Source organism: Microtus oregoni, unplaced genomic scaffold (genome assembly GCF_018167655.1).
Source record: "Microtus oregoni isolate MIOR12 unplaced genomic scaffold, Mior012 000025F_ref0000491, whole genome shotgun sequence".
In the NCBI taxonomy this organism is placed as follows: Eukaryota; Metazoa; Chordata; class Mammalia; order Rodentia; family Cricetidae; genus Microtus; species Microtus oregoni.
The window spans coordinates 34,070,851-34,095,311 of record NW_024543084.1 but is presented as its reverse complement, the minus strand read 5'-3'; the positions used below and the strand labels follow the sequence as shown (position 1 = coordinate 34,095,311).

At 40.5% G+C, this 24,461-nt stretch overlaps 2 pseudogenes; both read right to left on the bottom strand.

Annotated features, from left to right (window-relative positions):
- Nucleotides 1-228: 228 nt before the first annotated feature.
- Nucleotides 229-21,088, bottom strand: LOC121462565 (annotated as a pseudogene).
- LOC121462899 lies at nt 3,008-4,414 on the bottom strand (annotated as a pseudogene).
- Nucleotides 21,089-24,461: the final 3,373 nt, after the last annotated feature.

Here is a 24,461-nt window from a genome sequence, read left to right as displayed (position 1 = left end):
TATTCCACCACATGCAATTTAATTAATTACCAATTGAGGGAGGGTACAAATCCAGGATTACACATTTTCAACAGTAGTTTATTTCTCAGAATAATTTTAGAGATAGAAGAGAAATATGATTCTATGGTTGTGTTTCAGTGTCAAAAACAGCACAGGTTCTACAGTCTATATCTGAGGTGACTGTAAAGAGGGTTACAAGACCTGCGAGTCCTCCCATTTTTATTCATTTTAATAGTCTTCCACATCACCAGCACAGATGTCAAGCAGTGCTTTCTCATAGTGCCCTGAAGCAAAATTCTGAAAATTAAAAAATACAGGCACTTGAAATCAAATCTCTCCATGGTTCAAAAAATCAACTGCAATTCTTCTAATTGCAGTATGTAAGATTTGTGGAATGTTAGTCTTCACAAAATGATTTATGTTTCTGTCTAAAGATTTTGTGAGCCCTATTCAAGGTGAAACTTATTAAAAAATAATGCTGTGGTTATAATCAGTACAATATGTTTGATGTAAAACTGATGACTTTAATGTTCATTTGGAGCACAATAAAATGATAAAATGAATCTTCTCTTCAGCTTTCTGAATTGGTACCCTGGTGTGGGACAGTGATCTGTATTCTGTCAATTATATTTTAAATAAATGCTGATTGGCCAGTAGCCAGTCAGGAAGTATAGGCAGGTCAAACCAGGCAGGAATTAGAAACAGGTCAATGAGATCAGGAGAATTCTGGGAAGAAAGAAGCCCACTCTTCTGCAATCCTGACACAACCACAGAAGCAAGATGTGACTGCCCTATTGAATAAGGTACTGAGCCACATGGCTAACACAGATAAGAATAATGGACTAATATAAGTTATAAGAGTTAATAAGAAGCATGAGCTAATGGTCCAATCAGTTTATAACTAATGTAGACCTCTGTGTGATTTCTTTGGGACTTAATGATTGCAGGAACCCGGCAAGACAGAAAACTGAAAACAGTACCCTAATATTAATTTATTAATTGATGGTTTCTGGACATTGCCAATGTGTTTCAAAAGATATTAAAATATTTATACTCATTAATTCAGGAATATAAAAAATGGATTTTAAAATTCTTGTCATTTATGGATGAGAACAGAGAACTATAAACACATATGTATCATAATGTTATGGTGTAGGAGGTTCTTCTGCTCATGTGTTGTTTTCATTGGCTAATGGATAAAGAAACTGCTTTGGGCCTGATAAATCAGAGAACAGAACTGGATGCTGGGAAGGGCAGAGTGGGAGATACCATGGATCTTCTGCTTGAGACAGACACTGGTTAGAATCTTGCCGCTGAAACATAGTCACATGGCAATACACAGAATAATACAAATGGGTTAAGTTAAGATGTAAGAATTAGCCAATAAGAAGTTAGAGGTAGGGCTGGAGAGATGGCTCAGAGGTTAAGAGAACTGACTGCTGTTCCAGAGGTCCTGAGTTCAATTCCCAGCAACCACATGATGGCTCACAACCATCTATAATGAGATCTGGTGCCCAGAACAATATATACATAATAAATAAATAAAAAAAGAAGTTAGAGGTAATGGCCAAGTATTGTTTGATTTATTTATTTATTAAAGATTTCTGCCTCCTCCCCACCACCGCCTCCCATTTCCCTCCCCCTCCCCCAAGAAAGTCCCCCTCCCTCATCAGCCCAAAGAGCAATCAGGGTTCCCTGCCCTGTGGGAAGTCCAAGGACCACCCACCTCCATCCAGGTCTAGTTAGGTGAGCATCCAAACTGCCTAGACTCCCACAAAGCCAGTACATGCAGTAGGATCAAAAACCCATTGCCATTGTTCTTGAGTTCTCAGTAGTCTTCATTGTCCGCTATGTTCAGCAAGTCTGGTTTTATCCCATGCTTTTTCAGACCCAGGCCAGCTGGCCTTGGCGAGTTCCCGATAGAACATCTCCATTGTCTCAGTGTGTGGGTGCACCCCTCACAGTCCTGAGTTCCTTGCTCGTGCTCTCTCTCCTTCTGCTCCTGATTTGGACTTTGAGATTTCAGTCTGGTGCTCCAATGTGGGTCTCTGTCTCTGTCTCCTTTCATCGCCTGATGAAGGTTAATATTCAGGAGGATGCCTATATATATTTTTGGGGGGGGGTTCACCTTCTTTTTTTGTGTACACATTGGTGTTATTGTAACAAAGCAACTTGTACACTTCAACATTTAAAATGAGCATCTTTTCCTTCCAGTGAAAACCAAAAAACTAAAAATAAAAAAAAAATTAAAAATAAAGTTACAACAGAGAATGTGAACTCCAAATAAACCCCTACAGGTTCTGCTGATACTCCCACTGAGTGGTAGGGCTCGAGTCATCGTTAGGAGAGAATTTTATTTTAAAAGTGTCATCTTAAACTGCAAGGATGTCTGTTAAACATCACAATTAAACATGCCAAAGGAGAAGCCTTGTTGTCACAATGCCCACTTACCCCCCCAGACACCTCAAACCCACCCTTGCTGACCTTCTAATCCCCCCTTTTTTTCTTTTATTTTCTTTTTATTAAACAAGAGAAAGTAGACAGATACATGTTGGTAAATGCTGTCTGTATTCACATAGACACAGTGTAATCTCTGAGCCCAATATACAGAGAAAGGAAAAAAGCTAGAATTCTATGCACTACTACACAGGGGCCTAGCCCCCTCCAGCCTCCAGCAGAGCCCAAGGGGCTTGAGGGCTTTTTTTTTTTTCCCACAGAGCACAGTGGTGGTAGTATTGAATCCACAGTTCAAGACAAGAAAAGATAAAAATGAATGTAGAACAGAGTAGTGGAGATTCTTTTCCCATTGTATTTTGCTCAAGACATTTCCCCCAAAATAAGTTGAGAACCATGGTATTGAGAAGAGAGACCTCAGAAACAGGGGACTGAGCACAAGAGGGATTGGGGACGGGAGGGAAATGACTGCATCTTGCTTCCAGGGACTGGAGAAATTTAAAAAAATAAAAATAAAATAAAAAAGAGAGTTGGAATCCATCAGTCTTCTGTGCTAGTCATCCTCGCCTTCATCCTCCTCTCCTTCTTCCCCTTCATCATCATCTTCATCTTCTTCACCTTTATCTCCTTCTTCAATATCTTCCAAGCCTTCTTCTTCTTCATCATCATCGTCATCATCTTCTGCCTCTCCCTCTTCATCGTCCATATCAGGAACCAAATAGTACTGCAAGGGGTTTGGCCAAATGTCATCTTTGATGACTTCTCCTAACTCATCTGCACCTGCATCAGAGTGGTCAGTAAAACAGGTAAAGAAGCTCTCTGGCTCTTCGTGTTGTCTCTTCCTGCTGGCCTTATTCTGTGTTTGACTTGAGTGTTTTGTCAAATCCTTTCCAAATTTCCATTTGATTTCAGTGGACTTTGAGGATGGGTCACCACTCTCATTCAGATGAAATTCTTTGGAGAGAACTTTATTTTCGAAGTAGGGATTTTCATCAAAATAAAAATCTATTCTGTAACCTGATTTAATGTCTTCAAATTCTGTTACTTCAACTCTGGTTAAATAATGCAGAGCCTCTTCATCTTCCTCCCCAAGCAGTGCAGACACTTGTAGATGGTTGACAAATGTGGTTACCCAAAAATTTGGGATTTTAGCGATCAATTCTGACCTCTTCTGAAAAAACGGTTGGCGGAGTTTGTTATAGTTTTGTTCTACTTTTAGTATTTCCTCACTTGCTTGTTCATTAAGTCTGTCTATTTCATTTTGAACTTCGTCAATGTGTTCAATTGCTTCTTGCTGTTCTTTTTCTCCCTTCGGCAGGCCTGGAGAGGCAGACTTGTCCTTTAGTTTCGGGGACGGAGCCGATTTGGGTTCTTGGACTGAGGCAGAAGCGCAGATTGCCTTTTCGGGGGCCATGACACGAGGGAAGTGGCTAGAAGCCAGAGGCCAGATGCAGAGAGCAGGGAGAAACTCGCAGGAACTCGGGGTTCACTTTCTTATTTAACTTTTCTAGGATCACGAACCAGCATTGTTTTAATTAATAGAGTTTCTGGGTGGTTAGTTTTGGTGTAAGTTCGCTGGGTGACTGGGACAAACAAAGGCTCCCACTCTTTGTATTAATGTTACATATCAATGAAACATTATGCATATCAATGGGAACTTGAAAAGCAATGGGTAATTATTGTAAGATAGTTTTTCTTCTTCATAGTATGTTTTATACAAGGAGATGTCCTGGTTTAATAAAATCATTTGTTTGACAGCAAAACGTTATTCTTTATGCACTTTTGAGAAAGATCAACTGTGTCTATATTAGTCTCCTAGTGCTTCCATAAATGAGGTGGCTTAAGATGTTGTAAATATATGTTCAATAGAAAATCTAGGTGGCAACACATTTTTTTTCTCACTGAGAGCATACTTCTTCATAGACTCCAGCTTGACATGGCAAAAGGAAAAAAGTAACATCCCGGACCTTTCTTTTTCCAGTAAGGAAAATAACTGGTCATGGGTTCTAACTTCATGATTTAACTCTTGAAGGCCATGTTCCTAACACCTTCTTTGTGGGATTAGGGTTTCAATGTAGGGATCTGGGAAGCACATGCTTACCAGTTATTATAGGGCCTGCAAAATAATTATTACTGGGTAACTACCCTAGTGTAGGTCTATTTTGTTCTCTCTTTATGTTCTTCTTCCATTTCTAAATATTCTAGTACAGAAGGTTGAATAAAGGTCATTATAGAATCCAGCTTCATAAAAATCACTTAACTTATTAATGATCTTTTATACAGTGCTGTGCAATTTACACAATACTGTGCAACTAAGACTCACAAGTCCATAGTAGCATTGTATTATTCTTCCTTGTCTTCAAGTCAGCTGGGAATAATGACAAGGAGTGTATGTATGTTAGCTTATTTAGTTAGAAACTAATTTCCAACTATTTCTCAATTGTACATATTCATCGTCACTCATGGCTCTGAATTTTCAAGGTAGACATAAGGAATATTTTATCAAAGATTAAAAAACAATAAGATTGATTTTAACTGATTTTTCTTTTTTAAATTAATTAATTAATTAATTAATTAAAGATTTCTGCCTCCTCCCCACCACTGCCTCCCATTTCCCTCCCCCTCCCCCAAACAAGTCCCCCTCCCTCATCAGCCCAAAGAGCAATCAGGGTTCTCTGCCCTGTGGGAAGTCCAAGGACCACCCACCTCCATCCAGGTCTAGTTAGGTGAGCATCCAAACTGCCTAGGCTCCCACAATGCCAGTACGTGCAGTAGGATCAAAACCCATTGCCAGAGTTGCTGAGGAATCCCATCAGGACGGGTGAGTGTGTGCTACGCAGGGGCGGACTGTCCCGGAAGAGAGCACAAACCCCCTCCCCCAGCTCCTTCTGCAGGGCTGTCTTTCTTTCGCACGACCCAGCACCCCCAGCACCCCTCCCCAACCCTGCCCTGCTGTATGCTAGGACCAGTGCTCAACTTTAGTTTTAAGCTCCTAAACAAAGGCGACCCACCCAGAGCGGTGAGTGCCTGCCTACCGGGCAGGCCTCAGGGTCCCCTGTAAGGGAGCCGGGCACCTTCAGCTCCGGTGCCAGGCTTCCTGCGCGCTCCTGGATACCACCCCCCCCCACTTGCTCCATTCATCCTGTTGGCCCTGGATCATTGGGCTACCGGCCTCGGCCCTGTTTAGTTGCTGAGGAATCCCATCAGGACGGTTGCGGAGGAATCCCATCTGGACAGGAACGGTTCCTGCTTCTACACTGAAGAGATATACCCGGAGAGTCAATCACAGCAAAGACTGGACCAAGACACCAGGCCTCTCCTGGCTCCATTTGAAGGAAGAGATGGGAAGGCGCCAATACAAGAATTCCTCCAACAATCTGAAAGGCAACATGACACCACCAGAAACCAGGGATCCCGAAATAAGAAGAATTGTACACCCTACTCCTGAAGAAATAGAAGAAATCAACTCAAAAGTGAACTATATGAAAATAATAGAGGACCTTAAACAGGAGGTGAAAAACTGCCATAAACAATTAGAGATTACAAACAAAAAGGTAGAGGAAATGAATAAATAGCTCAAAGACACGCAAGAAAACCAAGAGAAACAAGAAAAAGCAATCAAACAGGTTAGGGAAGCGGTTCAAGACATGAAGAATGAAATGGAAGCAATGAAGAAAGCACAAACCGAGGGAAGAATGGAGATGGAAAATCTGGGTAAACGAACAGGAATGACAGAAACAAGTACTAACAACAGATTACAAGAGATAGAAGAGAGAATATCAGACACTGAAGATACCATAGAAAAAAATAAACACACTGATCAAAGAAAACAGCAAAACCAACAAATTCTCATCACAAAACATTCAGGAAATATGGGACACAATAAAAAGACCAAACCTAAGAATAATTGGAGTAGAAGAAGGAGAAGAAGTGCAGCTCAACGGTACAGAAAATATACTTAATAAAATTATAGAAGAAAACTTTCCCAACCTGAAGAAAGAGGTACCTATGAAGGTTCAAGAAGCATACAGAACACCAAATAGGCTGGATCAAAAAAAAAAAAAAAACATCCCATCGCCATATAATAATCAAAACACAAAATATACAGAATAAAGAAAGAATATTAAGAGCCTCAAAGGAAAAAGGCCACGTTACTTATAAAGGTAAACCTATCAGACTTACACCTGACTTCTCTATGGAAACCATGAAAGCCAGAAGGTCCTGGATAGATGTACTGCAAAAACTAAGAGATCATGGATGCAAGCCCAGACTACTATATCCAGCCAAGCTTTCGTTCACTATAAATGGAGAAAACAAAATTTTCCAGGATAAAAACAAATTCAAACAATACGTAGCCACAAATCCAGCCTTACAGAAAATTATAGAAGGAAAATCACTAACCAAGGAGTCCAACAATGCCCACAATAACTCAGTCATCTAGAGACCTTTCACCAGCGCAACTCAAAGAAGGGAAACACACAAACCCTACTACTAAAAAAGTGACCGGAGTTAACAACCACTGGTCATTAATATCACTTAATGTCAATGGGCTCAACTCACCTATAAAAAGGCACAGGCTAAGGGATTGGATATGAAAACAGGATCCAACGTTCTGCTGTCTACAAGAAACACACCTCAACCACAAAGACAGGCACCTACTCAGAGTAAAGGGCTGGGAAAAGGCATATCAAGCAAATGGTCCTAAGAAACAAGCAGGTGTGGCCATACTAATTTCTAACAAAGTTGACTTCAAACTTAAATCAATCAGAAGAGATGGAGAGGGACATTATATACTCATAACAGGAACAATTCATCAGGATGAAGTCTCAATCCTGAATATCTATGCCCCGAATATAAAAGCGCCCACGTATGTAAAAGAAACATTACTAAAACTCAAGGCAGCCATCAAACCACACACACTAATAGTAGGAGACTTCAACACTCCTCTCTCACCAATGGACAGGTCAATCAAACAGAAACCTAACAGAGAAATTAGAGAATTAATGGAAGTAATGAAGCAAATGGACTTAACAGACACCTATAGATTATTCCACCCGAAGAGGAAAGAATATACCTTCTTCTCTGCAGCTCATGGAACCTTCTCGAAAATTGACCACATACTCGGTAACAAAGCTAACTTACACAGTTACAAAAAAATATTAGTAACCACCTGTGTCTTATCAGATCACCATGGATTAAAGTTAGAATTCAACAACAATGCTACCCCCAGAAAGCCTACAAACTCATGGAAACTGAACACTCAACTTCTGAACCATACCTGGATTAAGGAAGAAATAAAGAAAGAAATTAAAGTCTTCCTTGAATTCAATGAAAATAAAGAAACAACATACTCGAACTTATGGGACACTATGAAAGCAGTGCTAAGAGGAAAGTTCATAGCACTAAGTGCCCACTTAAAGAAAACAGAGAAAGCACATATTGAAGACTTAACAGCCCACCTGAAAGCTCTAGAAAAAAAAGAAGCAGACTCACCTAGGAGGAGTAGAAGATTGGAAATAATCAAACTGAGGGCTGAAATCAACAAAATAGAAACACAGAAAACAATCCAAAGAATCAATGAAACAAAAAGCTGGTTCCTGGAGAAAATCAACAAGATTGATAAACCCCTATCCAAACTAATCAAACGGCAGAGAGAGAATACGCAAATTAATAAGATCAGAAATGAAAAGGGGTACATAACCCCAGACACAGAGGAAATTCAGAGAATCATCAGATCATATTACAAAAGCCTGTATAACACAAAACTGGAAAATGTAAAAGAAATGGACACTTTTTTAGATAAATACTATATACCAAAGTTACACCAGGACCAGGTGAACAATCTAAACAGACCTGTTGGTCGCGAAGAATTAGAAGCTGTTATCAAAAACCTCCCTACCAAAAAAAGCCCAGGACCAGATGGTTTCAATGCGGAATTCTACCAGAACTTCCAAGAAGAGCTAATACCCATACTCCTTAATACCCATATTCCATAATATAGAAACAGAAGGGTCATTACCTAATTCCTTTTATGAAGCTACAGTTACTCTGATACCAAAACCACACAAAGACTCAACCAGGAAAGAGAATTACAGGCCAATCTCACTCATGAACATCGACGCAAAAATCCTCAACAAAATACTGGCAAACCGAATCCAAGAACACATTAGGAAAATTATCCACTATGATCAAGTAGGCTTCATTCCTGAGATGCAGGGCTGGTTCAACATACGAAAATCTATCAATGTAATCCAGCATATAAATAAACTGAAGGAAAATAACCTTATGATCATCTCATTAGATGCTGAAAAAGCATTCGACAAAATTCAACATCCATTTATGTTAAAAGCCTTGGAGAGATTAGGGATACAAGGGTCATACCTAAATATAATAAAAGCTATATACAGCAAGCCGACAGCTAACATCAAATTAAACGGAGAGAAACTCAAAGCCATCCCGCTTAACTCAGGAACACGACAAGGATGTCCACTCTCTCCATACCTCTTCAATATAGTACTTGAAGTTCTAGCAATAGCAATAAGACAACATAATGGGATCAAGGGGATTCGAATTGGAAAGGAAGAAGTTAAACTTTCGTTATTCGCAGATGATATGATAGTGTACTTAAGCGACCCCCAAAACTCCACCAAAGAACTTTTACAGCTGATAAACACCTTTAGTAATGTGGCAGGATACAAGATCAACTCCAAAAAATCAGTCGCCCTCTTATACACAAAGGATAGGGAAGCAGAGAGGGAAATCAGAGAAGCTTCACCATTCACGATAGCCACAAACAGCATTAAATATCTTGGGGTAAATCTAACCAAGGAAGTGAAAGATCTATTTGACAAGAACTTTAAGGCATTGAAGAAAGAAATTGAAGAGGATACCAAAAAATGGATGGATCTACCTTGCTCTTGGATTGGGAGGATCAACATAGTAAAAATGGCAATTCTACCTAAGGCAATTTATAGATTCAATGCAATCCCCATCAAGATCCCATCAAAATTCTTCACAGATCTGGAGAGGACAATAATCAACTTTATATGGAAAAACAAAAAACTCAGGATAGCCAAAACAATCCTATACAATAAAGGATCTTCTGGAGGCATTACCATCCCTGACTTCAAACTCTATTACAGAGCTACAGTAATGAAAACAGTGTGGTACTGGCATAAAAACAGAGAAGTCGACCAATGGAATCGTATAGAAGACCCGGATTTTAACCCACAAACCTAGGAACACCTCATTTTTGATAAAGGAGCTAAAAGTATACAATGGAAGAAAGAAAGCATCTTCAACAAATGGTGCTGGCACAACTGGATGTCAACCTGTAGAAGAATGAAAATAGACCCACATCTTTCACCGTGCACAAAACTCAAGTCCAAATGGATTAAGGACCTCAATATCAGCCCGAACACACTGAACCTGATAGAAGAGAAAGTGGGAAATACCCTACAACAGATGGGCACAGGAGATCACTTCCTATGTATAACCCCAGAAGCACAGACATTAAGGGCAACATTGAATAAATGGGACCTACTAAAACTGAGAAGCTTCTGCAAAGCAAAGGACACTGTCACTAAGACACAAAGGCAACCTACTGACTGGGAGAAGATCTTCACCAACCCCGCAACAGACAAAGGTCTGATCTCCAAAACATATAGAGAACTCAAGAAACTAGACTCTAAAATGCTAACTAACCCAATTAAAAAATGGGGCACTGATCTGAACAGAGAATTCTCAACAGAAGAAGTTCAAATGGCCAAAAGACACTTAAGGTCATGCTCAACTTCCTTAGCAATCAGGGAAATGCAAATCAAAACAACTTTGAGATATCATCTTACACCTGTGAGAATGGCTAAAGTCAAAAACACCAAGGATAACCTTTGCTGGAGAGGTTGTGGAGGAAGGGGTACCCTCATCCATTGCTGGTGGGAATGCAATCTTGTGCAACCACTATGGAAGTCAGTGTTTCGGTTTCTTAGGAAATTCGGGATCAACCTACCCCTGGACCCAGCAATACCACTCTTGGGAATATACCCAAGAAATGCCCTATCATATGACAAAAGCATTTGTTCAACTATGTTCATAGCAGTATTATTTGTAATAGCCAGAACCTGGAAACAACCTAGATGCCCTTCAATGGAAGAATGGATGAAAAAAGTATGGAATATCTACACATTAGAGTACTACTCAGCGGTAAAAAACAATGACTTCTCGAATTTTGCATGCAAATGGATGGAAGTAGAAAACACTATCCTGAGTGAGGTATCCCAGACCCAAAAAGATGAACATGGGATGTACTCACTCAAAATTGGTTTCTATCCATAAATAAGGGTCACGGAGTCTACAATAGGTGAATCTAAAGAAGCTAAGTAAGAAGGGGAACCCAAGGAATAGCATATAGTTATCCTCTTGGCTAAGGGAAGTAGACAAAATTGCCGGGGAGAAAATTGGGATCTTGGGGTGGGGTGGGATGGGGGTAAGGGGAGATGGGGAGAGAAAAGTTAGAAGGGAAGGAGGTCGGGCCTTGGGAAAGCAGGAGGATTGGGATAAAGGAAGGTTGGACAGGGGAGCACGGAACCACAATTCTTAGTTAAGGGAACCACTTTAGGGTTGGCAAGAGACCTGACCCTAGAGGGGCTCCCAGGTGCCCAAGCTGAGGTCCCCAGTTAGTTCGTTGGGCAGTTGAGAATAGGGGACCTGAAATGACCCTATCCTTGAGCAATACTGACGAATATCTTGCATATCATCATAGAACCTTCATCTGGTGATGGATGGAGATAGAGACAGAGACCCACACTGGAGCACTGGACTGAGCTCTCAAAGTCCCAATGAGGAGCAGAAGGAGGGAGAACATGAGCAAAGAAGTCGGGACCACGAGGGATGCACCCACCCACTGAGACAGTGGAGCTGATCTATTGAGAGCTCACCAAGACCAGCTGGACTCTGACTGAAAAAGCATGGGATAAAACTGGACTCTCTGAACATGGCGAACTATGAGGGCTGATGAGACGCAAAGGACAATGGCACGGGCGTTTGATCCTACGTAATGTGATGGCTTTGTGGGAGCCCAGCCAGTTTGGATGTTCACCTTCCTAGATATGGACGGAGGTGGGAGGTCCTAGGTCTTACCACAGGGCAGAAAACCCTGACTGCTCTTTGGACTGGAGAGGGAGGGGGAAAGGAGTGGGGGGAGGGGGAGAAGGGTGGGAGAGGGCGTAGGGGGGGAGGAGGGGGAGGGAAATGGGAGGCTGGGAGGAGGTGGAAACTTGTTTTTTTTTCCTCCTTTTCTCAATAAAAAAAAAACAATAAATTTATTTCTAACCTAAAAAAAAAAAACCATTGCCATTGTTCTTGAGTTCTCACTAGTCTTCATTGTCTGCTATGTTCAGTGAGTCCGGTTTTATCCCAGGCTTTTTCAGACCCAGGCCAGCTGGCCTTGGTGAGTTCCCGATAGAACATCCCCATTGTTTCAATGTGTGGATGCACCCCTCGCGGTCCTGAGTTCCTTGCTCGTTCTCCCTCTCCTTCTTGTCCTGATTTGGACCTTGGGATTTCAGTCCGGTGCTCCAATGTGGGTCTCTGTCTCTGTCTCCTTTCATTGCCTTATGAAGATTAATATCCAGGAGGATGACTATATGTTTTTCTTTGGGTTCACCTTCTTATTTAGCTTCTCTAGGATCACGAATTATAAGCTCAATGTCCTTTATTTATGGCTAGAAATCAATTATGAGTGAGTACATCCCATGTTCCTCTTTTTGGGTCTGGCTTACCTCACTCAGGATGGTGTGAGTATTTCTCACACTATTTCTGTCCATTTGCATGCAAAGTTCAAGAAGTCATTGTTTTTTACTGCTGAATAGTACTCTAATATGTATATATTCCATACTTTCTTCATCCATTCTTCCATTGAAGGGCATCTAGGTTGTTTCCAGGTTCTGGCTATTACAAACAATGCTGCTATGAACATAGTTGAGCATATACTTTTGTTGTATGATAGGGCCTCTCTTGGGTATATTCCCAAGAGTGGTATTGCTGGGTCCAGGGGTAGGTTGATCCCGAAATTCCTGAGAAACCGCCACACTGCTTTCCAAAGTGGTTGCACAAGTTTGCATTCCCACCAGCAATGGATGAGGGTACCCCTTACTCCACAATCTCTCCAGCAAAGGCTATCATTGGTGTTTCTGATTTTAGCCATTCTGACAGGTGTAAGATGATATCTCAAATTTGTTTTGTTGCATTTCCCTGATCGCTAAGGAAGTTGAGCATGACCTTAAGTGTCTTTTGGCCATTTGAACTTCTGTTGAGAATTCTCTGTTCAGCTCAGTGCCCCATTTTTTATTTGGGTTAATTAGCATTTTAAAGTCTAGTTTCTTGAGTTCTTTATATATTTTGGAGATCAGACCTTTGTCTGTTGCAGGGTTGGTGAAGATCTTCTCCCAGTCAGTGGGTTGCCTTTTTGTCTTAGTGACAGTGTCCTTTGCATTACAGAAGCTTCTGAGTTTCAGTAGGTCCCATTTATTCAATGTTGTTCGTAATGTCTTAGAACCACTCTGGCTCCTACAAAGTCCTAGAAAACCTTCTGTAATTGTGGCTATAATATTTGAGAGTGTGAGTTGTATCTTGGATAATTCAAGGAGCTAAAATATTCTTTCTTGTGACTTTCAAATTACATTTGAAAGCAATGTGAATGTACAAATCATGAATTAAGACATAGTCTCAGTTACTGTGTATATTCTGATGCTCCATTCTCTTCACCCTGAAAACCTTTCTGATTTTTTTTGGAGAAGAAACTAAGTGTTTTTATTTTCAGACTGAGCATTCAGATTCCATAGATAACCTATATCTTTCCATTTTTGCCAAGTTTTAGAAAACATTTAATGAAAGTATTGAAAGGTCAGAATAAGACATTGATTTGCTAGTTCTGAACTCTTATTTTCCTGCCCTCTGTTTGCTGAAGTGGGTGGTCACGTAGGGCTTTACCCATCCACTAATAATGTTCTTCAGATTAGCAGCTGATGGTGTTTACTGTCTGGCCTTCTATGATGCTATGAGGAGCGCGGCAGTGAGTTAGGAATCCTTCCTACAGTTAAAGCATTCTTGTAACAAAGAATAGTTTCCCTGATTCCCAATTTTTTTTTTGTTTGAGTGTTTGTGTTTTGAGACAAGGTTTCAAGGAGCCTGTTTTAGTCTCTACTTGATTTTAAGCTAAGTGTTGACATTGAAGTCTTGATCTTCCTGTCTCAGCCTCAGTAATTTGAGTGTGAAGGTTGCAGCTATAAATACAGGGCCAGGGCCCCATCCAGATTGTCCTGTATATTCATGTGAGAACTGAACCCTTAAAGAACCGTCATAGCGGGTGACTATTAAAAGTAATGAAAGAAAGGTTTTACTTTCAAGGTGCAATGACTTCGCGGGTTAAGATTTATTTGCTAAAGCACTGAACACTGTGTCTGCTCTCTTAAAGTCTATCATCCTTGTCCGATACGTAGCTTTCCAGATCCCATCATCAAGCTGCTTAAATTAAAGCTTTTATTCATGGTCCAGAAAGAACAAAATGTGAGATTAAGTCAAACATGAAAAGTAGGCTTACTTTGATATCATGAAACAAGGATTTCCCAAATCTCTCTTTGTAACGTTTCCCTATGGAAATCACATATATTTCACTTCTGGTGATTAGAATCCTGCTGACAGTTTTACTATGGAAGCCGAAGTCCTAAAAGGTGAAGAAAGGTGGGTAGAGAAACCAGCACTTTAAAGGTCTGTCCCACATTGCCTGACTTCCTTTTCAGCAGCAGTTTGCTTGCAGGTCTATATGCCTCCAAAACCACAGCTGGGGATGTATGAGGCCTACCTTCTGGGATGGTTCAAATGCCTTCGAAATAGAATAATGCTTTCATCTGGTGGTCAGTCAGCATACTCTAACTTTTAATCAAGAATGTTTTGAGTGTCAATGACAAAAAAAAAAACAAAAACAAAAAAAGAATCTGTGACTTGAAGTGATTAAAACAAATTATCTGAACAAGTTTTTATTTTTAAAATGTCAGTCATTTGGAGTTTCTTTATGACAAACAATGTTTTGGGGGAATTAAAACAGATTGCTGACAGTTGTTTCAAAGTCCAGCCCTTCATATAAGAATTTTGGATTACTTACATGTAACCAACTTTAACTGCAAAATATTTGTCAATATAAGAATGTTATTTTTTCTGCCTAGAACATATAGGGTTATGATTCAATTTATAAGTCATTAGAATGAATTTTACCTAATCAGGGCATAGCTGGAATCAGAATAACTGATTATTTGCCCAGGGTAATTCACAGGGGAAGCTTAGTCTGGCAGCACAGTCATGGCTCATTGGAGCGGAATTATTGAATTATCCTACAGCATTGCTCAAGATGCTATTTTGCACGAAGCAAAGAAGCTGTGAACAATGAGTTTTTCTTTTGAGTTCTGAGGCTATGTAGATTCTTATGCATAAGTTATCTCCTATGTATAAGACAAATAATAAAAATGTTCTTAACTATTAGAATAATTCCCCCAACATGCTGGGAAATATCAAAAAATTGGCCTGTCAAATATCTTTGGTAATACTTTACTTACATGCATAAAAATGTCATAATCAAACCTGTTCTTTTGCATAAATAATATGTTCTACTGAGAAATAAATTGCTTTAAAAATAACACATTCTGATCATTAACATTGTATACACATACTATCTATGTATGTTCCTGAATGCTGCCTATTCATATAGTCTTCAAAACTGGTCTAGACCAGGAGCTCTTTGAGTGGCATCAGATTCCTTATAGATTTGTAACCAGATGAGAGGTCCTTTAAGGAGAAGCTATAACAAATGTAAAGTGTTCTCTGGTTTTAGATATTATTTGACTAAGCTTGCCATGGCTTTAAACATCCTGGAGCCTTCCCAACAGTTGTCTCTGTGGATATCAGTTAAAACTGTAGACCATCAAATAGTCATGTTTGAAAAAGTACATAGATTCATTACATACATAAGTAACAAATGAGGAGGTATATTGTTTCTTCAAAATAAAATCTTATTAGCTTTTCTTTAAGTAATTGTTTTGATCATGAGACCATATTTTCATCTTTATCTTACTTGAGTTGCTTCTAGAAGGCAAGTTCCCAGGAGGCTTGGACTTCTGTTATTATTTTTATTTTATTTCTTTGATATTTTACCTCAAGTACCCAATTAGAGACACAGTAGGCACTCATTCTATACTAATTGATGGAATGAACCAGCTAAGTCTTTTCTGGTTTTCCTGATGTCCACTCTCTGTTCCCCTCAGACCCACATTGTTTGAGCTCCTTTTAGAATTTGATGATTTAATGCTATGGGACAATGGTCTATATCCTGTCAATTATATTTCAAATAAACGCTGATTGGACAGTAGGCAGGCACGAAGTATAGGCAGGACAACCAGGCAGGAAGTAGAGACGGGGCAATGAGAACAGCAGAATTCTGGGAAGAGGACATAGCCTATAATCTTGATCCTGCCATACAGGAAGCAAAATGTGACTACCTCGCCAAAAAAGGTACAAATCCACGTGGCTAACCTAGATAAGAATAATGGGCTAATATAAGTTATGAGTTAATAAGAAGTCTGAGCTACAAGGCCAATCAGTTTATAACTAATGTAGACCTCTATGTGATTTCGTTGGGACTTAACGATTACAGGAACCGAGCAGGACAGAAACCTGCTCTATTGTAACTCTGTTGCTAATTAGCTGACATGTGATGAATGCCTATTAAGTCTACTGGGAATTTGACAGAATATAAATGTGTTTCTCAGATGCATTCATACTAAAAACCAACTACATCACTTATCTTTAGAGGTTTCATAAATCCTACCAAATCATTTTCATAGGATATCTGCTTACTGGATATTTCATAAAAATGCTGTGACTTCTCAGCTGTGTGTCAAGACTTTCGTGGAATGGAAAACTCACAATGGTTTATTTAGCACATAACGAATTATATGTCTTCTACCTATTATGGAGCATTTCACAATGACTCTTCATGTACCTTTTTTGAAGTGTGAGCAGCAAAGCCACAGACTATATGGTAAAATATAAACATGGGAATAGTCTCTATGAATAAGAGCAATGGGCATTTCTATAGTGGGCATATCATTTTAGATAACATTCAGGAGGCAGGCCTGTGGAACTCACTGCTAATTCACAATTTAGGGTTTTTTGATAATATGATTTGTTCCTGAAAGCAAATTCATTAAAGACAATAAAATAATAAAAATAATCAAAAGAAAAATTTGAAAATATCCTTTCTTCTTGGAGACAAGAACACAGTCACACTGTTAGCATTTATCTGATCGTGACAAGAGAGTGGATTTCAATGATCCTAGCATAGATTTAAAGCTGTGGGAAGTTAATTCCTGAGACAGGGCATTTGAAGATTCTCTTCTCATACAAAAGTTGAGCCTATTTTATGCAATTATGGTAGTTCATTAATGTCTCCAGGTCGACAGTTCATTGCATCAAACCACTAGCTCATGAAATTTCCTGGAGTTTATAGAACTTTCAAATAATTTCACCGAGAAAAATGTTTCAATTAAATCCTGCTCATACATTTAATCCAGCCAGAACTGGTCAGTATTGACTGTGGAATGAAAGGTGTATTTTTCATCATACAAAATACAGCTTACCAATTGCACCCAGCAGTTCCTGGAAGTAGCCATCGTAAAAGTATTTGACAGCATTCACCAGGTTTTGGCCAGAAATATTTTGAAATTCCTGGAAAAAAATGCAAAAAATTTATGCAACTCAAAATAGATTTTCATAAATATCATAAACTTAAAGGATAAACTATGGCTATTTTACTATACATTTAATGGTGATTGTTTTCTCTGAAGCATTTCTTAGCGCTGCTACCCACTGTGATGAAGGATCTACTCTCGGCAATAAGTATAGATCTTATGAAATGCTAAAACTTGCATGAACCCTGGACTCTAAGGACCTGCTATTGCTGAGCTGGGGAACAATGGTTACCCCCACTGGAACTCAATGACTAGAAAGTACTGATTTAGAAGGAGGGAAGACTCAGAGTGAGCTCTTGTCTATGATCCATTTTCATAAGACATATATAATCGACAGTCTAAATTCATTTGTCAACAGGAAACTTTCTGTTAGAGCTAAATACAAAAATCCTCTGAGTGATGTTTAGGAATAGAGTTTAGAAGAGTGATTTTGAGGAACAGAAGATTACCATTCACAGATTCATTTACTAACATAAAATAGCGTTCAAATAAATTACCTTTTTTTATTTGGTTCACTCATTTGTCTCTATCCTTGGCAATGTTCAGTTCTCAGCCATTTCAACTAAAATGTGAAGAAGTATTGTTATTGTTAGTGTTAATCTTTAACTCACATAAAGTAAGAGAAGCATAGTTGGATTGGAGTAGGCTGTTGCTAAAAATTGATAGGACTTTACTTTTCATTTAATTGCATTTAACTTGCTTTAAAATAATGGAAAGGAAAGGTGCAGAGTTTGGAGAAAGTCAAGTGGAGGTTAATGTGACCACATCTCAAAGATCAGTAGGTAGTATGGCTATTTCGTAAATCACAATGTCTTTAACAAAGACCTTGACTCAGGGGTTGGCCATAGTAAACTCACTGGAGATTATTCAAATACAATATAAAGTACCTGGTATAGGTAATTTTTAGGAGTCTGTATGTAAAACCTCTAAGATTTAGTTAATGGAGAAAATTTAGTGGCAGAGTTTTATTCTTTAGCGGTGCCATTAAACGAGGCATACTGTATAGACATGGCTTTTTTCTATTGCTGAGTGACAGTCCCTCTTCTATCCTAATTACTTGTATGTCACTCAACTGGTTAAAGAGCTGTAGAGAGCCTGTTTCTAGTTACCCAGCCAGAGCTGTGGGGAGCTCTTGTTGCACAGGATCATCTGCATCATGGTTTTATGCTCCCCAGTCTTCTGCTGGCAAGCTTCCCACAGGACCTGCAACATCGCACAGTTAGGAAGGAGTCAGAACCAGCTCCATTCGCTCTATCAATAGCTCTATTAGTCAGGGGGACAGCCAGACTTAGTTACCATTGCATCCTGAGCAGCCATGGCAGGATCTGCATATCCTTCCTCTCTGTTTCCCTGGGAAATAAGCAAGGGTTTCCCTTTAGGTGGTCTCAATATACAGAATATCTAGTGAAGCATTTATCTAATTATTCTAAATTAGTAATAATTTAAATAGTAATAAAAAATTGGGAGTCAGATTTGTGGTAAGAAGATGAATGATAAGAGAAGTGGGAGAGAAATCACCAGGGACCTACTATTTCTTCAGCTCTTCAATCTAAAAGGTCCAAGACCCTCTCTAAGCCCCACCCAACTACTTCCCATTTTTCTATCAGTCTTCTAAAACCTCCATAATCAATTTTGGATAGCTAGCTCTGCCGTCTGAAAAAAAAAACTTTATTGTCAGTCTTCAGAGCACCAGAATGTAATCAAAATGTCAGACAACAATATAGGATTTGGGGGTAAAAATCCCAGAACCCGCAAAGAGTGGTGACTCCTTTGCAATCTCTGTTATTGATTTGGATACTTCAACACATGAGGAATTGGTGTGTAGTTTTGTAAGGATTTTTTTTTTTGCTTTTCTTTATAACAGAGGGACTTTGTGACAAATGTTGAAATGATTTTTGCTTTTTCTATCTCTATGAGATATTTTACATCATCATAGAAGTATCCATCTTTTGTCAGAGGAGGCAGTAATGGAGTTTAACAGTATTTATGCAATGGTGCAGACACAGTTGTATCTGGATTGTAAAACAAGATTTATGCAACAAACAAACAGTGATGAAGTATAGGCTTTGCAAATGAGACAGTTCTCAATGTCAGTTGCACGGGACATAAATCAAGGAGCCATCAGGAGTTGTTTCTAGAAGATCTAGAAAGGCCATGATTTTTTTTTTTTTGTATAGTATCCTTTCAGATAAGATTTGCCCACTGGTACAATAGTGATGGACTGTTTTGGACATGACCAATAACCACTTTCTGATTTTAGGATTTTAGGTCTATTCTACAGGAAGAGTCCATGCCTGGCAATGTAATCTTAGTCTAAAACCCATGAACGGGGAAGCTGCAGGCTTTAAAAGCGGATTTGCTATTGTTGTTTTGTTATATGGACATGATGTCAAATTTCCTTCTAAGTATGTGTATGTATATTCATAGATTTGTGCTGCTCCCAGCTTTGGTCAGAGAAGCTTTTGTTTGCGATGGGTGATGGTTAATGCAGAAGCTAACTAGTGAGTCAGTGACAGCTGAAATGAGACATCTGTGTCTTTGCCTCCAAGGATCTAGGTATATTATGGAAACAGGTATGGAAAGAATTCAGGCGTTCAAATGGAAAAAGCGTGACACAACTTATTCTGTTTATTACATGGCCGTTATGCCTGTGAACTCAGAGTATCAGTGACTACTACACAAGGCAGGCCCGTCAATGTCCCATCATGGGCGAGAGAGAGGCTCATGAGGTCTCCCCTCTCCCTGAGGACCAGCAAGAAGTCAATGTTTGCTGGGGGCGTCACGTTCCTCAGTGGTAGCCATAGATAATTTGCCCTTGCTCCAGTAAATAACCATGCTTATGCCAACCATCCTAATTAAATGCCATGGGTCAGGAACAATAACAAAAAAAAAGACGTGAAAACAGGACGTGAACTTAGATAGAAGAAGGGATTTAGTGGGAGAAAAAGGAGTTAAGAGGATAATATGATCAAACTAAGTTACATATATATTTAATGAATTTATGAAATATTAAATTAAGAATCAATAATAGTAAAAAGGAAAGAATTGCCTCTGGTTGTCCCAGCAACTCAGATGTGTATCTCCTCTGTTCTGAACAAAAGGATTTTGTCTTCCATAAACTCAATTAAAAGAGACAAATAATAGCAATGAAAAACAGAAATGTCAGAGTCAGATCTATCCAATATGGCCACAATGGAAAGATGTTTGGTAAAAAGATCCAGTGAGCGTCTAAGTCCATCTTTAGGGTCCTGATGTGATTGACAGTGAGTGTCCAATCTACCTTTGAGTTTTGATGCGATGATAAGGTTTAAATAGAAGGCCAGAGAAAATACTTAACCAATCAATTCAGCCCTGGTACAAGTCTCTGGCCCTTCTCACCTTTCTCCTGGAAGCTACCTCTTCTGCAAGGTCTTATCTTATAGGTTACAAACCTTTGCATGGGGCGGCTTTGCTGTACAGTGTCTAATGGAGGAGGGGATTATCCCTCCCACCTCCCTAGAATGTCCTTAGGTGAGGCAGTTTTATTGAGATGTGGTCTTCTAGCCAGGTGGGAGACGTATGCACTTGTATTAACTCTTGAGAAGGAGATAATAATACGTAATTTTCCAACTTTGAGGGCATATCAAAACCTCATGTCTCCTCCCAGGGTCAGAAGTAGAACTCAGATCACATTTTCTCAAACAGCTCTTATCCTTCTGTGAATTGGCCCAATACCCTGCCTTTTCATGTGTTTTTTTTTTTTAATGCAAAGGAGGACCAGAGCTGATGCTTCCCTTTCTGCTGTTACCAAGGAAACAGGAGGTAAGTGGAAAGCTGACCATGAGGGAGGGGCCCATGCTTAATAGCCTTCAAAGTGGTGAATGTTTATTGTTACCGAGCATATTTATGACTGGGAAATTTATTGTTTACTGTAACTTGTTGCTCTTTCCCCATGGGAAGATTTCTGCCACTCCCTTACTGGGTAATGAGCACAGCTTCCAGTCCCAGATCAAGAGCACCCAAATGCAAGGCTTCCCCACTTTCTAGAGAATTTGCTTATTTAGGCCTTCCTAAAGTTACTGGGGATACTAAGCTAGAGAGGTAGCCAACGCACATGCAGGAATCTACAGGTTTAGAGAAAGAGTGAGAGAGAGAGAGAGAGAGAGAGAGAGCAAGAGAGGGAGGGGGAGGGAGGGAAGGAGAGAGGGAGGGGAGGAGAGAGGGAGGGGAGGAGAAAAGAACTGAGGGACAGGAGGGAAGAAAAGAAATAAAGGTAGAAATAAAAGCAAGTAATTCCAATTTCAGTTTGTTTAGTGATGTTTATTGGTCAAAGAAGATCCAATATAGATTAATCACAGACTTCAGTAAGAAACTCAAGTATTCTCAAGTTTCTTGCTGCCCCCACTTTAATGTCTTTAGCACACCAGTGGGAGCAGAGGAAAGCAGAACACCTGGTGTTCTGCCTTTTTGGCCTCTCCACTGTTACTGTTGCCTACGTTATTCTTTTGGTCCCTGCCCTGGCCACGCCCACTCCTTTTAACCTCTGACCTCGCCCACCATTCTCTCTCTTTCTGTTTCCTCCCCTGTGGTGTACACACGGGACTCTGTCTCTCTCCTCCTCTTTCTCCCTTCTTCTCTTTCTCCTCTCTCTCTCTCTCTCTCTCTCTCTCTCTCTCTCTCTCTCTCTCTCCCCCTTTTTAATAAACATTTATGGCTATTTTCTGTGTTTATATGTCTGACCCGCTGCGTGCCTGCCCTCCCGCTGGTGAGAAGCTGCAGCCGCTTGCTCTCGGGTGCCTGACCCTAGAGCCGGCGCCCGGCACTGCTGGGACCCGCCAGAGTTTGCTGCGGGGCGGGGGACCCCAAGGGATATTTTTTAAGAACAAGAGCCTAGACATCCTCATATTTCTCAGTCAGGGTTCCCTCCACAATTACCTCAAGAATCCCAAAGCCTCAGTTTTCCCTCTCTGACAGTTCTGACTTTATAGAAGGATGCTAAACGCTACATTTCCCAAGTCCTCTTCTCCAATTGGATTGGTGATGAGTGGAAATCGAAACTTAAGGCTTCTGGGCGAAGAATGGAAACTGAAACTATTCTTCAGGCAGCCTGGGTGGCTCAGAAGCTTCCGGGGAGCTTCCGTCTCTGGATTCCCGGCTCTGGGTTCCTGCAGAGCAGTCCTGCCGCTCTCAGCAGGCAGCAGGTCCTGGTTCTGGGTTTGGGGGTCTGGGTTTGGGGAGGGAGGAGAGCGGCGGGGGAGGGGATGCTTTGCGCTGTGAGGCTGAGGGGCACAGGACTAGGACCTGCCTACCCCAGAAGCCAGAGCCCAGTGGACAGCCAAGGAAGGGATATCCATGATGAGGGAGGAGGGAGGACGAAGACATGGGGCTCAGAGTCTTGAACTCTCGTCGTCATAATGGGGCATCTCGGGGAGGAATCAATAAGTAGGAACATCTGATGGGTGCACAGTCAATAGAAGTCAGGCATTGACATCAGCGGTCTTTCTCCTGGGTGCAGAATAGGGAGCCCTACTCCAGACTTGCCGAGCTGGAAGCTGAATGTGAACAAGAACCCAGATGAATTCTAGGCCCTCTTAAATTTCAGTGGCTAAAACAATTTATTCTTTATTACAATAATCTCCCATCCTCTAGTATGCTTCCTTTTTAAAGGCTATCTTCCTGTGCAGCCTGGCACTTAGGAGTCCAGCCCTCCTGCCTCAGTCTCCCTGTTCTATTCACCTAAGATTTAACGTGCTCATTTGCAAGGAACAGGTATTAGTTTTCTGTTTCCGCATAACTAACTAGCACACTCTCGATGGCTTTAAACAAAACGAATGTATTAGTTTACCGATCCTGGGCAGGCTCAGGCTCACCGCTTTTGCACAACCTGGTGTTGCTTCAGCCTGAATTGAAGGTCTCTGCCAGGGCTAGGAAATTCTGCCAGACCCTGGGCGCTCATTCTGGCTGCTTGAAGTCAGTAAGAGGAGTGGAGTTCCCCGTTTTCCCCAAGTTGTTGAATGCCAGTCGGTGATTCAGTTTCTAAAACTACATTATCGCTCCTCACAATTGGCAGTGCCTTAAAAGCCTATAGGGGACTTTCTGTTATCTGTAGCCTAGTAGCTAGAGAGACTGTCCTGTTAAGAAGGGTGATAAGGGCCGGGCGTTGGTGGTGAACACCTTTAGTACCAAAAATTGGGACACACAGGCAGGAAGATCTCCGTGAGTTTGAGGCCAGCCTGGTCTACAAGAGCTACTTCCAGGAAAACAGAAACCTTTCTCGAAAAACAAAAACACAAACAAAAACAAACAAATAGAGAAACAGCAACAACAACAAGAAGAGTGGGCAAAGGGAAGAAAGGAAGGAAGTTCTGCAAGGCAGTGAAGCAAAATGGCAGAGGCTTGGTGACATCTTAAAATCTGACCCACTGGGGGTAAATCACCTCTTCTCCAGGAAGTTTTGTTGTTGTTGTTTGTTTTGTTTTGTTGGTGTTTTGAGACATGGTTTCTCTCTGTAGCTTTGAAGACTATCCTGGAACTTGTTCTGTAGACCAGGAGAGCCTTGAACTCACCGAAATTTTTTTGCCTCTGCCTCCTGAGGCTGAGGACTGGGGTTAAAAGGTCTGCACCACCATCACCCGGCTCTCCAAGCCTCTTCTGTCAGCAGCTCCAACATTCTGTTCCAATACTCATGATTTCCTTTACTTTTCTGCATCTCTTCCTCTCCCCTCCCTTTCTCTCTTCGCCTCATTTCCCCCATTTTCTTCCTCTTATTATTTTATTCAAGATTTCTCCAAGCATAATACAAATATAATCGTGACAATGCTGAGTTTAGATGATATGCCTTTTGAATTTCTTCTCTCCCACTATAATTTATAGGACTGGAGTTACATGTGTAGTGTCCTATAGACATCTCCCAATTTTTGTAGTGTCAGTAATATGTCTCTGTTCTCTTCATGACCTGTAATTAGGCATTATGGCTAGAGTTCTGATCAAATTCTGGGTTGGCTTTCTCAGGGCGAAAGGGTGGATAGGTTACTCACATCCATCTGGGTGCAGACATTGGCCTCTATATGTGTTCTACTGTTATCAGGATCTGTTCCTGCCTAGGAGTTGTAAAATGGTGGCATACTACTGATTCCCTCCCTGTTTATTGCTGGGTTGCTTTTAGGGAAGAGATTGTCCCTTAGAGTGATTAGTGACTTAGATATAATCCTTTCAGGAAGATAGCTGAAC